Genomic DNA, 14,540 nt, shown 5'->3' with positions numbered 1-14,540 from the left:
TGCAGAGACACATTGATTTTAATGTGTCTACGTGAGTCAGTGTCTCCGGTACATGAGGAAACTGTCACCACACGTACCAGAGCCACTGACGTGTGAAACCGGCCTAACAATCAGGGCTGTGGAGTCAGAGTTGAAATCGTGGAAATTGAGGAGTCGGAGTCGGAGGTTTTGCTCACGTGGCCCGTATGCCGACTGAGGACCACACGGACCGTGCAGGAGACAGTGCTACAGTTAAGCGCTGTCCTCTGCTTTTGGTGTTGAAGCCAAGCCGGCATTCATTTCTTCTCCCCAGCAGCGTTCGCTGGAGAGAAGGAATGAAAAATCAAGGTTTTTTTAATTTTTTTTTTTGTTAAAAATAAAGTTTGGGGTCACCGCCCGCCCGCTTGCAGAGAAATACTCACCCAGCTGCCGCGATGCCTCCTCTCAGCGCCGGCAGCCTGTCCTGTGTGAGCGGTCACATGGTACCGCTCATTACAGTGATGAATATGCGGCTCAACCCCTATGGGAGGTGGAGCCGCATATTCATCACTGTAATGAGCGGTACCACGTGACCGCTCACACAGGACAAGCTGCCGGCGCTGAGAGGAGGCAGCGCAGGAGCTGGGTATTTCCCTGCAAGCGGGCGGGTGCGCGGGGGGTGGGATGCGGGAGGTGACCCCAAACTTTATTTTTAACAAAAAAAAAAAAACTTGATCTTTCATCCCTTCTCTCCTGAAAGCGCTGCTTTCAGCCGATGAAGGACAGAAGGAATGAATGCCGGATTGAGCACCACACGCAGGGGACAGCGCTTAACTGTAGCGCTGTTTCTCCTGCGGCGGTATGTGCACACGGAGGAGAGTGCACACTGTTCTCCGTGTGCAAGTGTGCGGGACGCTTTGCGGACCGTGCTGCCGGAGAAAAGCATACATGTCTCCGTGTTTTGCACGTGAGTCTGTGTCTCCGGTACGTGAGGAAACTGTCACCACACGTACCGGAGCCACTGACGTGTGAAACCGGCCTTACGCTGTTTATCAATGGGATTTAGCTTATATTTTGATAGATCGACATTCCTTAAAGCAGCAATACCAAATGTGTATTTTTTGCTTTATTTTGAATGGGGCGAATCGGGGTGATTTGAACTTTTATATTTTTTAAAAACGTTTTTTCTCCTTTTTTTTTTACAGGTCTTAAGCCCTGCTATGTGTAGCAGAAATCATCATCTCCTATAGACCCTGGCCACGGACTGGCATTCTTCTTCTTCGTCTTCTGAAACCTACCATCATGTGACAGCGGTGGTAATGGGCGTGGTTTGTGACACGCTTCCAGTAAGCACAAGTTAAATGCCACTGTCAGAGATTTACAGCGGCATTTAACATATTAACAGGTAGACCGCAATTCCACCCGCGGCCGATATGGGCACATGCCAGTTTATCAAATCAGCTGTCATGTGCCGAAAAAGATGCGGGCTCAGCGCCAGAGCCCGCATCAAAGAGAGGGACACGACCTATTATGCACCTGTATGTCAGGTCGTGAAGGGGTTCAAGCCATGTTCCCAAGTAGCATAAATATTATGTTTTTCCTGCTGCATTTTTTTGTGCAGAAAAGTCACTGAAATTACAATCTAAAGCAAAGTGGATGTGATTCCATAAAATTAATACCCACTGCACGCTTAAAAATACTGCAGAACTATGAGTATTTCGCTGTGTTTTTTACCTACAGGCTACTATGGGGAGACTGAACACAAAAAAAATTCCATGTAAAAATACGCAGTAGATTTTTTTTTAAAAGTATGGTATCCTAGTGTTAATGCACAAAAGAAAAAAATAAACAAAAATGCTGCTTCAAATCTGCACCAAGAACGATCAAAGAAAAAAAAAAGGGAGGTGGGCATCACAATAAAAATACAATGATAGAGCAGACTGTTATAGCTAATATGGTGCAAAAAAACCAGACGCTCATTTACAGGCCTCTTTGCACATGTCGAAAAGCAATGATGGAGACAGAACGATCTCTAATATACATGTTATCGGCAGCACATCATCGATTTAGATAGAGCAATGAGTTACCGATAATGATGACCTTTATGAATTATTACTATCGGCCTTCAGCTCTATCGCGAGCCATGGAGACTTGCTGGATGAGTGATCTGTAGGAATAGCGATCTTGTGCAAACCTAGATAGGTCCATCATGGTCTTCTCCATTTTCTTGATTGTATCAAGTCATCAGGTTGTTGGTCGTCTTCTTCGCCTTGTTCCTTATTATCCGACCAGGACGTTCTTCTCCAGTGATTGCTCTCTTCATATCATGCGTCCAAAGTAGGCAAGTCGTAGCTTGGGGATCCTTGCTTCGAGTGCCAGATCTCGCTTGATTTGTTCCAAACTGATATGAATGCATAAAAATAAAAATCACACAACGAAAGAGTATGTTCTTAGTTCATCAGTCCAAAACACAGCATTCTACACTACAAGCCGAGTGGATGGGATTTATAGAAATCTCATGACCACTGTGCTTCTTTTTAACGCTGCGTAAACTCACACGCTGTGCGGGTTTATGAGCCGCAGCATGTCAATTTGCAGATTTTGACCAATAGAATGTCATTACATGCGGTAAATCCGCACGTAATGACAAACAAGTGCGGTAATTAAAACACAGTGTTTTGAACGCAGCGAAAATATGCTGCACCCAAAACACTATTCTTGAACTTTTGTGTAAAAATTATGACAAAATGTACAACCAGAAAACGGTCTCAAACTCCTTGATGCATTTCTTAAGTTTACTCGATTTATTATACCATTTTTTTTAGCTCAGCGCCTGCACAAGGTCCATTGACCTTACAAGACTATTATTTCTATAGTTTTGTAAATCCAAGTTTGCTATTAAAAAAACAAAACAAAAACACTTCTCAAAATAAAATCCCTGGCTGAATGAAGTCAGAATAACGTTATGTTTTTGTTGCTGTGTTTTGTTCTGCTGTCGAGTATCATGCATCCAGCCACTCCATGAATAAAAACAAAAATAGTCTCTTACCTACAAAAACAGTACACACCTGGTTTTATGTTCTATTGACGATCAACCCTGTGTACTGGAATGGGGCTGATCTGCAATAAGTAACAACCTACAGACGGGTGTGGTACTGTTTTTGGAAGAAAGCAGCCATGTTTTTCTAGTCTTGAACAACGCCTTTAGCAAACTGGGAGGTAAAAGTTGTACAATTAATCAATCAACAAGTGATGGCATGTCCTAACAATAAACCATCTATTATAAGAGTGGAAAAACCCTTTTTAAAGTCGATTTTATGTCCGTGAGTGAAGAGGAAATAATTGGACATATTCTCACCCTGAAAGACGTTTATCTACTTTATACATTCCTGTGCTATGCGCTATTAGGGCATAATGGGACATGAACGCAATATTTAATATTAGTCCATGGGCTTGCAGAGATGAAGAATAAAGTCTGATATACTTGCTTACCCCTGCTCCAATGCAGTGTCGCTGCCACAGCCTGCAGAGGATGTCAAAAATATAGCGCATGCAACCGCTGCAGTCAATCACTGGGCTCAGCGGTCTCAAGCAGACTACCTAGGCACACGCTTAAGTTATCGCCAAAGCAGCCCGTCACCAAAGACTGGGGGCAGTGACAGAAAGTCCGATGCTGAACCATGGGTGGGCGAGTACACCAGCATTTGTCATTTTTCACCATGTTGCAATAATCCTTTAACTACCAGGTTCCAACTTCCAAATAGAAAGCATTTACCATTCACCCAATTAAGGCCCCACAAAAAAAACATCCTCTCTCTATCTCAACTTTCCATACATGGTCGGCCAAGTGTGTGTTTTCAATGGGGAAAGCGGAGACACTTTTGAGGGTGGCTTTTCTCCAATGTAAAAGAGTTAAACATTGATATTTCTCTTTCCAAACATCATGCATCAGGACAGGGGAAGAGCGCAGAGCTCAGAACTAACTGGCTGCACTCCCAACCCGAGAGCGACAGCTGCTTAGAAATACAAGCTGTCACGGTTGGGCCCGGAGAGTCGTCGGCCAGTTCTAAGCATTGCGTTGTGATCCTTGTCCAAGTTATATGGCCATCTGACTCTTCCCTAAAAGTTGGGAAGCCCAATTATCCTGCCGAAAATCAACTGGATCAGCCAACTTTCACCCGAACGGTCATGTTAATAGGCTCACTCTATGGCTATGGTTCTCACTACCATATTTTTGACCCGAGTATTGTCCAATATTATTCAATAGAGCTGTTCAGATGACCAAAAATATGTGTAAAAAAGAAAAAGGCAGCGTGCATTGGTTTCCTCTGTATTTCAGATGATACTTGCCGATTCAAGTCTATGGCTGCACAAAATAAAAATAATTATAGGATCAGTCGTATTTTTGACTTTACAGAAAATTCACGGAATTTTTAACCAAAATAGTTTTGTAAATATAGAATATATTAATTATATATATATATATATATATATATATATATTAATTATATATATATATATATATATATATATATATATATATATTCTGGATGGAAAAAAAATAATCAGACAATTTTTGGATACGTTAGTGTGAACTTAGCCTTTGAATTACTTATATATTTGAGGATCACCCCTTTAATACTCCACATACAACCCCTAATTTAAGCTCTTATCCCATCTCCAATCCCGGCTGTTTGCTGCCACGGCCTTTTACATCAGCAGACGACACAAAATCCAATCGGGTGCAATCAGCAAATGGTTATATATTACAAGCGTCAGTGACTGGAATTCTTCTTCATTTGTGTGGACTCCATAAAGCACTGTAGTGCTGATTTAGAAGAACGACTGCTACAAAAAACAACACTGTTCCACCTCACAATCGATCAGACGTTTTCTTTCATTTTCCTACTTGGAACTAAAAAATAACACAAGCAATCTGACCGGAAAGAGTTTCATTGATAAAGAAGTAAAGCGTACAAGAACGAGAGAGTTTCCATCAATACGCGGCAGCAGAGGGCAGATCTGCGATTGCTCCCCCGAGAGGGTCCACAATGGGAAAACAGCGTAACAATCAGGGCTGTGGAGTCGGAGTCGTGGAAATTGAGGAGTCGGAGTCGGAGGTTTGGCTTAACGACTCCACAGCCCTGCTAACAATATGATTGCTCCAGTAGTGCCGAGACCAACGCAACGTCGCAGGATGAAGAGGACATCAAAGGGCTGTAATGTAGTTGTCCAAACACCCAAAAATTCAGTTTTTCACATTCTGTCCATATTTTTCACAGATAAAAGTCATACCCGTTCTAATCTATGGGACTGTTCAAATGTCCCTTTTTTATTTTTTTTTGTTTCTTCTGGCACCAAAACACAGAGACATGTCTGATTTTGATCTGACTAATGGATTATACCTACCAACATAAGTCTATGGGTCCATCAGTCTATGGTCGTGTGCTAACCAAGAGTCTACCGCGTGCCTGAATAATATGTTTGAGTCCCCACGGCTGCATGACAAGCAGCAACACATTCAGGGATTGCCTAACAAACAGGTAATCCATGTATGTGGCAAAAGGAAAAGGGATAGACTCCAATATATCACTATGCAATTAATACAATACAAACTTTTTAAACTAAAAGACCCAGCTGGTGTGTTATACATTTTATGCATAAATCTGCACATCACCTTGGCAGAAAGTAAGGACAGTCAGCGAATGCTGCAATACTAAAGTACACAAAACAATGCAATACAATGCATTTTATACAATCTATAATTTGTGATTTTCTTCCCCATTGAAAAAAAAAAAAAGTTTGAATACATTTTCCCCAAGATCACAAAAGTAACTCATGTTGCAACTTAATAACAAAACAGAACTAGATGGGTATTTCCTGAAGGAACTACAGATAGTGCTTTGGAATGGTGCCCAGGTTGCCCCAGCAAGACTTTCACACTTGGGTGCCCCTCAGGCGCTGGTTTGGTAGTTGTAGCCACTCTGGGTCCGATTTGGCGGCCGGCGCCACTCTGGGTCCGATTTGGCGGCCGGCGCCACTCTGGGTCCGATTTGGCGGCCGGCGCCACTCTGGGTCCGATTTGGCGGCCGGCGCCACTCTGGGTCCGATTTGGCGGCCGGCGCCACTCTGGGTCCGATTCGGCGGCCGGCGCCACTCTGGGTCCGATTCGGCGGCCGGCGCCACTCTGGGTCCGATTCGGCGGCCGGCGCCACTCTGGGTCCGATTCGGCGGCCGGCGCCACTCTGGGTCCGATTCGGCGGCCGGCGCCACTCTGGGTCCGATTCGGCGGCCGGCGCCACTCTGGGTCCGATTCGGCGGCCGGCGCCACTCTGGGTCCGATTCGGCGGCCGGCGCCACTCTGGGTCCGATTCGGCGGCCGGCGCCACTCTGGGTCCGATTCGGCGGCCGGCGCCACTCTGGGTCCGATTCGGCGGCCGGCGCCACTCTGGGTCCGATTCGGCGGCCGGCGCCACTCTGGGTCCGATTCGGCGGCCGGCGCCACTCCGGGTCCGATTTGGTGGGCTGCGCACCTCGGGATCCGATTTTGTGGGCGGGTCACTTTAAGAGTTGATATTATCTGGCAAAACTGTGTCTTGGTAGAGTTCGTAGGCATTGGCATAGTAACTGAGTCTGACTGCGCATATCAATGAGCTAATCAGCCAGGTGGCAGTTGGCAGTTATTTTTAGAAATTGCCTCAGAAATCAGGCCCATTATAAACGTATGGGAAAATTTCCCTATTGAAATGCATTGAAACACTTTTTTCAAATGCAAATTGCGCCAAAACTACAAATCCGATCGACACGAAAAATACTTAGCACACCTCTTGGGGACGCTGGCTTCGAAATGACACCTCACTGGAGTCTGTGAGTGAAGCGGTTCGGGCCGCATTACGTGCGGACTGAATAATAATAATAAGAAGTTTACCACGATGGAATAACAGTATAGTGCTTTGTGCCAAAGCACTATAATAAAAGAACCAAAAAACCCTTGGATGAACCCAGCAATATTTTTCTCCTCCTGAAACCATACGAGATATTTAAGTGCCATAAAACGCACATGGCATACGAGAGCGCTACCTGTTTATCGAGAGGAAGGTCTTAATTTGTTCTAGAATTACATACTGAAATGGCGAATTAAGGCCATAAATCAGAAGGATGAGTGATTCTGACAGTAATTATTTCCTGTATAACAATATATTCATTACTTCTCAAGGGCCAGAACAAGCAATAAAATTTCGGCACAATGTATCATGGCTCTTCGCTCCTGTCTTGTACCTTTCAACGTAGCTTTTTTTTGTTTCTCTTCTTAAGCCTCTGCAATTAACTATAAGCCATCTGCCTTTTCTGTCATCATTTTATATATCTATGCACCATTCCTGCAGGGACCCAAGTAACCTACGCTTGTCGAAATAATGTACTATATAAAAGGGCCAAAGGGCACAGATGAGTATATGTGTACCTTTGCTATAATTTAGTATCATTAAAGTTTGCTGCTTATTTAAGTGATTGCAGCGATTTCTGTTCTTTTGCATCCGAGAACAAATTGTTCCAGAATGCGAAAAAGAAAACTAGCTCAGCAAGAAAAAAAAAAAACTAAAGAGGCAGGGAAAATAAAAATTACTATTACAGATTCAATGTATATTGGATGTCTGCAGCGGCTGCAGCCAGGGATCACGTGATTGGGACTGAGCAATGGCGCTGCTCATAGGCAAATATGTCAACGTAAGGTATTTGCAAAAAGTCTTATTTGAAAGGTTTAAATCAATGTGCACAATATACGTTGTAGTGGACCACCCCTTTAAACGGAGTCTGTCCGCAAACTGTTGAAACCAAGCACATGCACTCTTGCATCCCCCTTGGCATGGCTCTCTCTTTCAGTGCACCTTCTCCCCTACTTGTTTTTCCATCTCTAGCTGTCCTCCTCCTCTTGACTGACAACTCTGGCTTTACAGGAGGCAAAAAAGTGTGAAGTTAGAAGTAGGTAGGAAGGTGCATGGAACTTCATGGCAAGGGGGCAATGAGCGCCTATTTGTGATAACAACAGTTTTAGTAAACCAACCTACTTCCTTTAACTACTAATTCCTCAGTAGAAAATATGATATTGGGTTTTCTAAACTGGGCAACCCTTTTTAAATCGAGCCTTCCCATAGTTCAGAGCCATTTGTGGCTCATCTATAAACTTTATATAGCTCAAGACAAACTATTTCCTATGTATATAGTAACAACACCGCTCCCTGTACATAGCAACCAGGATGGTCAGACAAGATGATCTATTCCACTCAAATATGAGTTGACAAGACTGTAAGCAGTACAGGGGAAGATTAACTGGGAAATAGCCTTAGGCTATGTGCACACTTTGCGGATTTTGCTGCGGATCCGCAGCAGATTCGACCGCTGCGGATCCGCAGCAGTTTCCCATGAGTTTACAGTACAATGTAAGCCTATGGGAAACAAAAAACGCTGTGCACATGCTGCGGAAAAAAACGCGCGGAAACGCAGCAGATTACGTTCCGCAGCATGTCACTTCTTTTCTGCGGATTTTCACCTGCTCCAATAGGAAAATGCAGATGAAAAACCACATTAGAATCTGCAGTAAAAACCGCGATAAATCCGCAGTAAAAACCGCGACGGGTTTTCACTGCGGATTTTGGAATTCTGCTGCGGAAAAATCCGCAGTGGAATCCGCAAAGTGTGCACATAGCCTTAAACTTAACTAACTTTACTATGGTATTTTTATAATAATGCATCTAAAGGGGTATTCTCGTGTTGTCTGCTGAGCAGCACACAGCTTTCCAATCCCTTTCAACTCCTGGTTTCTGGCAGGGCGGGCTTTCCTCCTTGAGTGACAGTTCAGGTAATAAGTAGGGGGGAGTGAAAGCTGTGTGGGATAAGATGGTAGTGTGGCCTGCTGATTTTTCAAGATTTATAAAAGCACCTTCTCAGAAGTTGAGCTGCAGGGGGAGGGAGATGATCAGCTATCTGCTTCATAAAAATCAAAGAGTTGTAGCGAGGTGGCTGGTATGTTAAGAGTTAACCCCTCTTCTGGAAAGTAATTACTACACACTATCAGCTAAGTAAAGAGTGTCAACTGCAAACTTAGGGTACCGTCACACAGTGGCATTTTTATCGCTACGACTGCACGATTCGTGACGTTCTAGCGATATCGTTACGATCTCGCAGTGTCTGACATGCTACTGCGATCAGGCACCCAGCTGAGAATCGTACGTCGTAGCACATCGTTTGAAACTTTCTTTCGTCGCTGGATCTCCCGCTGTCATCGCTGGATCGTTGTGTGTGACAGCGATCCAGCGATGCGTTCGCTGGTAACCAGGGTAAACATCGGGTTACTAAGCGCAGGGCCGCGCTTAGTAACCCGATGTTTACCGTGGTTACCAGCATAAAAGTAAAAAAAACCAAACCGTACATACTCACCATCTGATGTCCGTCAGGTCCCTTGCCGTCTGCTTCCCGCTCTGTCTGTCTGCCGGCCGGAAAGTGAGAGCAGATCACAGCGGTGACGTCACCGCTGTGCTCTGCTCTCACTGTACGGCGGCACTCAGTCAGAGCAGGAAGCAGACGGCAAGGGACCTGACGGACATCAGATGGTCAGTATGTACTGTTTGTTTTTTTTTACTTTTACGCTGGTAACCACGGTAAACATCGGGTTACTAAGCGCGGCCCTGCACTTAGTAACCCGATGTTTACCCTGGTTACCAGCGAACCTCGGCATCGTTGGTCGCTGGAGAGCGGTCTGTGTGACAGCTCCCCAGCGACCACACAACGACTTACCAACGATCACGGCCAGGTCGTATCGCAGGTCGTGATCGTTGGTAAATCGTATAGTGAGACGGTACCCTTACTTATTTTCATGCAATCTAACTAAACCAATTTAAGAACACAAGACTACCCCTTATCGGCCTCTATTCAAGAGTATCCAGCAGCGGCCTCTACGCTTTGAATTGATTGAGCAGTGTTGCTCATTTCTTTATTTACATCTGGCCACCACCAAAGCTTATCAGCTCATCGGTGGGTGAGCCAGTTATTGAACACTTCTCCATAGGGCATCAAAATCACATGACCTGAGTGTCCCTTTAATGAAAAAAAAATTAGAAAAAAAATGGATAGTAGCAGAACTGTAAAAACAAAATAAATAAAAATCTAGTCCAGAGAGAAGTGATACAACAATGTATCAGTTTGAATCCCACAGAAAGCAATGTGACCAGCTAAAAAAACATGCTGTATAGTGCCTAAAAGTAATATAAAAGCATAAACAAATCAATTTGAGCCTGAGCTATTTAACATCTACAAGAAATAAAAGTATATAGTTGTATTTTCATTATTTTATATACCGTATGTAGGATTTACCTTTTGTTTGTACAATTTTTGTAAAAGACACAACAGGAAGAGCAGTCACAATTCTTGACACCTTTAAATTAGCTTACCAGTGAACTGTCACTTTGTAAAAGCTTGAACAAGGCTGACAGTTTATCATCAGTTTTTAACAAGCCAATTTAAAGGTGACAACCAATATATACCTTACTAAAGTTGCTCAAGAAAAAAATAAAATGATATATTTAGATTTTCCTAGAATGCGTTATAGCATGGAATAAAAAAATAAATAAATAACCACACCTAGAGAAGGGTCCATAAAAAAGGCACCTGACTCCCCAAACACACCAAAGGACACAAAAACAGACAAGGTTTGAAGTTCTTTTATGCTTTAATACAGACTTTCATGTAGTATCTGGCTTCTATATTTTTTTTTGCTCCACTGCTCTGTTTGGTTTAAAATGGGAGCCTTGAGACTTCACTTGTGCCATTTTTGGTGTTCTTTTTCCCCAATTGTAAAGCCAGGAGCTTCCACAGCCTCGTCCTGCCCCAGCTTCAATCACTTTGTTGTAGCTTGGTGAAAATGATGCAAGAACGCCAAGTCAAAAAATTGTAATGCACCCTCACGTTGCACCAAAATTTTATTTTTCAAAGCTTTGTAAAGCCAGAATTCTGCTGTAAAAGCGTGGATGAAACGGGGGCATTGACTAACTGAGTATTTCTTGGTGTTTTTTTTTCCATTATGATCTTTTATGGGAAACACGCATTAAAAAATGAAATTCCATTTTTACTGTAAAATTCCAAAACATCTGTACTTTAGAAAAAAAAAAAAACAACATTTAAAAAAGGGCTGAACCAAAAACTCAAAGAAAGGGGAAAAAGTAAACGCAGCAGAGCAGAGTGCTATTGTATGTTTTGGTGCAGCCATCTGCAGAAAAGATGCGGAGGGAAAAAAATAAGTTTTTAAACACGTTGCAACAAGGACCAAAGTGGTTCTCGAGTCCCACCTAAATTTCTGCAGCCATTCTATTCCACTCGATTTGACAGTTTGAGTCGTCACGTGACCGCAAAATTGCAATTTGCATATGTGCATTGTGTAGACTAGAACTTTGCTCGTTTCTGTCAATCTTTTATTGAGAGAAGCAAATAAGAAGCCAGTCAGTCTGCATGTGCTGCTAGTATACAAATCTGATACTTGCAGCTGCTCGATGACCACTCAAGCCGACAACAGAGCGTATTCCTGACAGTGTGCATCCTGTACACTGTCAGGATTCAGCAATCTGAAGTCACATCACAAAAGTACATATTAAGCTGGGAAACCCCATTTCAGACTACATCAATACTTTGTGTGCGATTCCAGCCTAGCAGATACTTTAAAGGCTCAGTCTCAAATTAGTTCTTAATCATAGACATCAAAGCGCCAATCTGACTGTGGTTTTACAGGATGTGCAGACAATTAGAAAACATTTTGCAATACCACATCTTTGTGGCACAGACATGTTAAAATGTGTTGGATAATAATTGTCCTTTGATGAGAAGTCACTTGTGCTGCTTACACAATCATAATTATCAATGATGGCCTTTTTATACATGTAGTAACTACAGACATGTCCCCCACGTCAGGGATACATGGAAATATAAAGGGGCTACTATATTCCCTATAGTGAAAAGTATTTTTTTCCCACCTTGCAACTTTCCTAAAACTACAAAAGATATTCGTTTAAAGGGAACCTGTCACCCCGTTTTTTCCGTATGAGATAAAAATACCATTAAATAGGGCCTGAGCTGTGCATTACAATAGTGTATTTTGTGGACCCCGATTCCCCACCTATGCTGCCGAAATACGTTACCAAAGTCGCCGTTTTCGCCTGTCAATCAGGCTGGTCTGGTCAGATGGGCGTGGTGACATCGCTGTTTCTTCCCCCAGATCTTGCTTAGTTTTCCGTTGGTGGCGTAGTGGTTTGCGCATGCCCAAGTCCCGAATCCACTGCACAGGGGAGGGAAAAGAGCGCGATCTGCGCTATTCCCCTGGTGATAGGTGGGGGCGGCCATCTTCCTGTGGCCGCGCGTGCGCAGATGGAGCGCTCTGCTGCCCGGGGCTTCAGGAAAATGGCCGCGGGATGCCGCGCGTGCGCAGATGGAGATCGCGGCGGCCATTTTCCTGAAGCAGAGTTCGCATCTCGGCTTCAGGAAAATGGCCGCCGCGATCTCCATCTGCGCACGCGCGGCATCCCGCGGCCATTTTCCTGAAGCCCCGGGCAGCAGAGCGCTCCATCTGCGCACGCGCGGCCACAGGAAGATGGCCGCCCCCACCGATCACCAGGGGAATAGCGCAGATCGCGCTCTTTTCCCTCCCCTGTGCAGTGGATTCGGGACTTGGGCATGCGCAAACCACTACGCCACCAACGGAAAACTAAGCAAGATCTGGGGGAAGAAACAGCGATGTCACCACGCCCATCTGACCAGACCAGCCTGATTGACAGGCGAAAACTGCGACTTTGGTAACGTATTTCGGCAGCATAGGTGGGGAATCGGGGTCCACAAAATACACTATTATAATGCACAGCTCAGGCCCTATTTAACAGTATTTTTATCTCATACGGAAAAAACGGGGTGACAGGTTCCCTTTAACCTGTCACCAACATAGGAATCTCCTTTAAAGGGGTTCCCAGGATTAGAAAAACATGACTTTCTTTTCATTTTACTCTTTCCCAGCAACTCAATTACTTTAAATATTTGGTCGTCCACTAATAGAAAAAAAACAGAATGGAGAGCATCCAATGAAATAATTGAAAAAAGTGGACTTTATTGGCACAGATACATGCGATGTTCCAGCTCCTAATTTGAAGCCTTTCTCAAGCATAACACATGATACCTGACTGGTCCACTAATATCTCTGCAATGAGGTTTTAGAACAACCGGCTGCGTGAATCCAGATTCTGGTGGCGTTCTTGCAGCCATGTATGCTTTATTCTGGAATGCTGAGGCATTTCACAGTAAATATACTTTGAGGAGCCAGAGACTGACGCAGATGACTAGCCTGAGGCAAGTTCCCAGCAACTTCTTCATTCCCCTCTCTAGTTAAGGGGTAATGTTTCCTTTTCCTTTTGGGCTTACAGGCCGGTAGTTGCTAACTACCTCTCCGTTCTGCCCTGCGACGATCAGTTCCAGCTCAGAGCGGTCACGGTCACCTCCTGCCGGCTATTCTTCTTCTGGTGACACCACATCCACAAGGCAGCTTGTTTTCCATTCTGCTCTGTTGACAGAGCGCCACTGCCGATGTGATGCTGACTGACAGCCGGCTTCCTGTGTTATGCCCACAGGTAGCGCACATGGATTAGTGGACCCAGTGTGCCACAGGACCGGGCCTGCCAAGGAAGGAGCATGGCTAAGCGGCGGCCTACTCTTCACTGGAGCCTCTAGTGGGGAGGTCAGGCTTGTGCAGCAGGTAGCCACCAGGTACCACTCTTAGGCTGGAGTCACACAACGTATAAAAAGATCGGTCCATTTTTCACGGCTGAGAATTGCACGAATGTTCCCTGAACAGTGATCCATATGTCATCTGTGTGCAATGCGAGGATGCGATTTTCTCGCATCTAAGCATCCGTATGGCGAGATTTTCTCGCCGGCTTGCAAAATGGACATATAATGGATCCATGGCCTCAAACATTCGTGAAAACATATATAGTTATATATATATATATATTACACAGTACAGACCAAAAGTTTGGACACACCTTCTCATTTAAAGATTTTTCTGTATTTTCATGACTATGAAAATTGTACATTCACACTGAAGGCATCAAAACTATGAATTAACACATGTGGAATTATATACTTAACAAAAAAGTGTGAAACAACTGAAATTATGTCTTATATTCTAGGTTCATCAAAGTAGCCACGTTTTGCTTTGATGACTGCTTTGCACACTCTTGGCATTCTCTTGATGAGCTTCAAGAGGTAGTCACCGGTAACACCTACAGCTTCAAAATTTTACACACACACTACTAACATTATTAGTGAGGGACATATAAAAATCTAATGGATATGCAATGGCTTACTGTATGTAAACTATATCCTGTCGGGTTCCGTAATGATTTTACAGAACCCGACAATTGAATTATCGGCTATTCTGCTACCTAACTCTCTATGAAATCTAAATATATATATATATATATATATATATATATATATATATATATATATATATATATATATATATATATATATATATACCTATACTATGTGTA

At 43.7% G+C, this 14,540-nt stretch overlaps 1 protein-coding gene and 1 long non-coding RNA gene across 2 annotated transcripts in view; one reads left to right on the top strand and one right to left on the bottom strand.

The window, feature by feature from the left end:
- Positions 1 to 2,924, top strand: part of LOC143788017 (uncharacterized) — a 42,877-nt gene extending 39,953 nt beyond the window's left edge. The window contains exon 4 of the long non-coding RNA XR_013218530.1: positions 1,164 to 2,924. This is a non-coding gene — a long non-coding RNA (uncharacterized LOC143788017). The remainder of the gene's footprint in view (positions 1 to 1,163) is intronic.
- The window catches only part of DIPK1A (divergent protein kinase domain 1A), a 121,491-nt gene that overhangs the window by 85,212 nt on the left and 21,739 nt on the right, over positions 1 to 14,540 (bottom strand). The window lies entirely within an intron of this gene.

This window comes from Ranitomeya variabilis, chromosome 8 (genome assembly GCF_051348905.1).
Source record: "Ranitomeya variabilis isolate aRanVar5 chromosome 8, aRanVar5.hap1, whole genome shotgun sequence".
In the NCBI taxonomy this organism is placed as follows: Eukaryota; Metazoa; Chordata; class Amphibia; order Anura; family Dendrobatidae; genus Ranitomeya; species Ranitomeya variabilis.
This window is presented reverse-complemented; position numbering and strand designations above follow the sequence as displayed.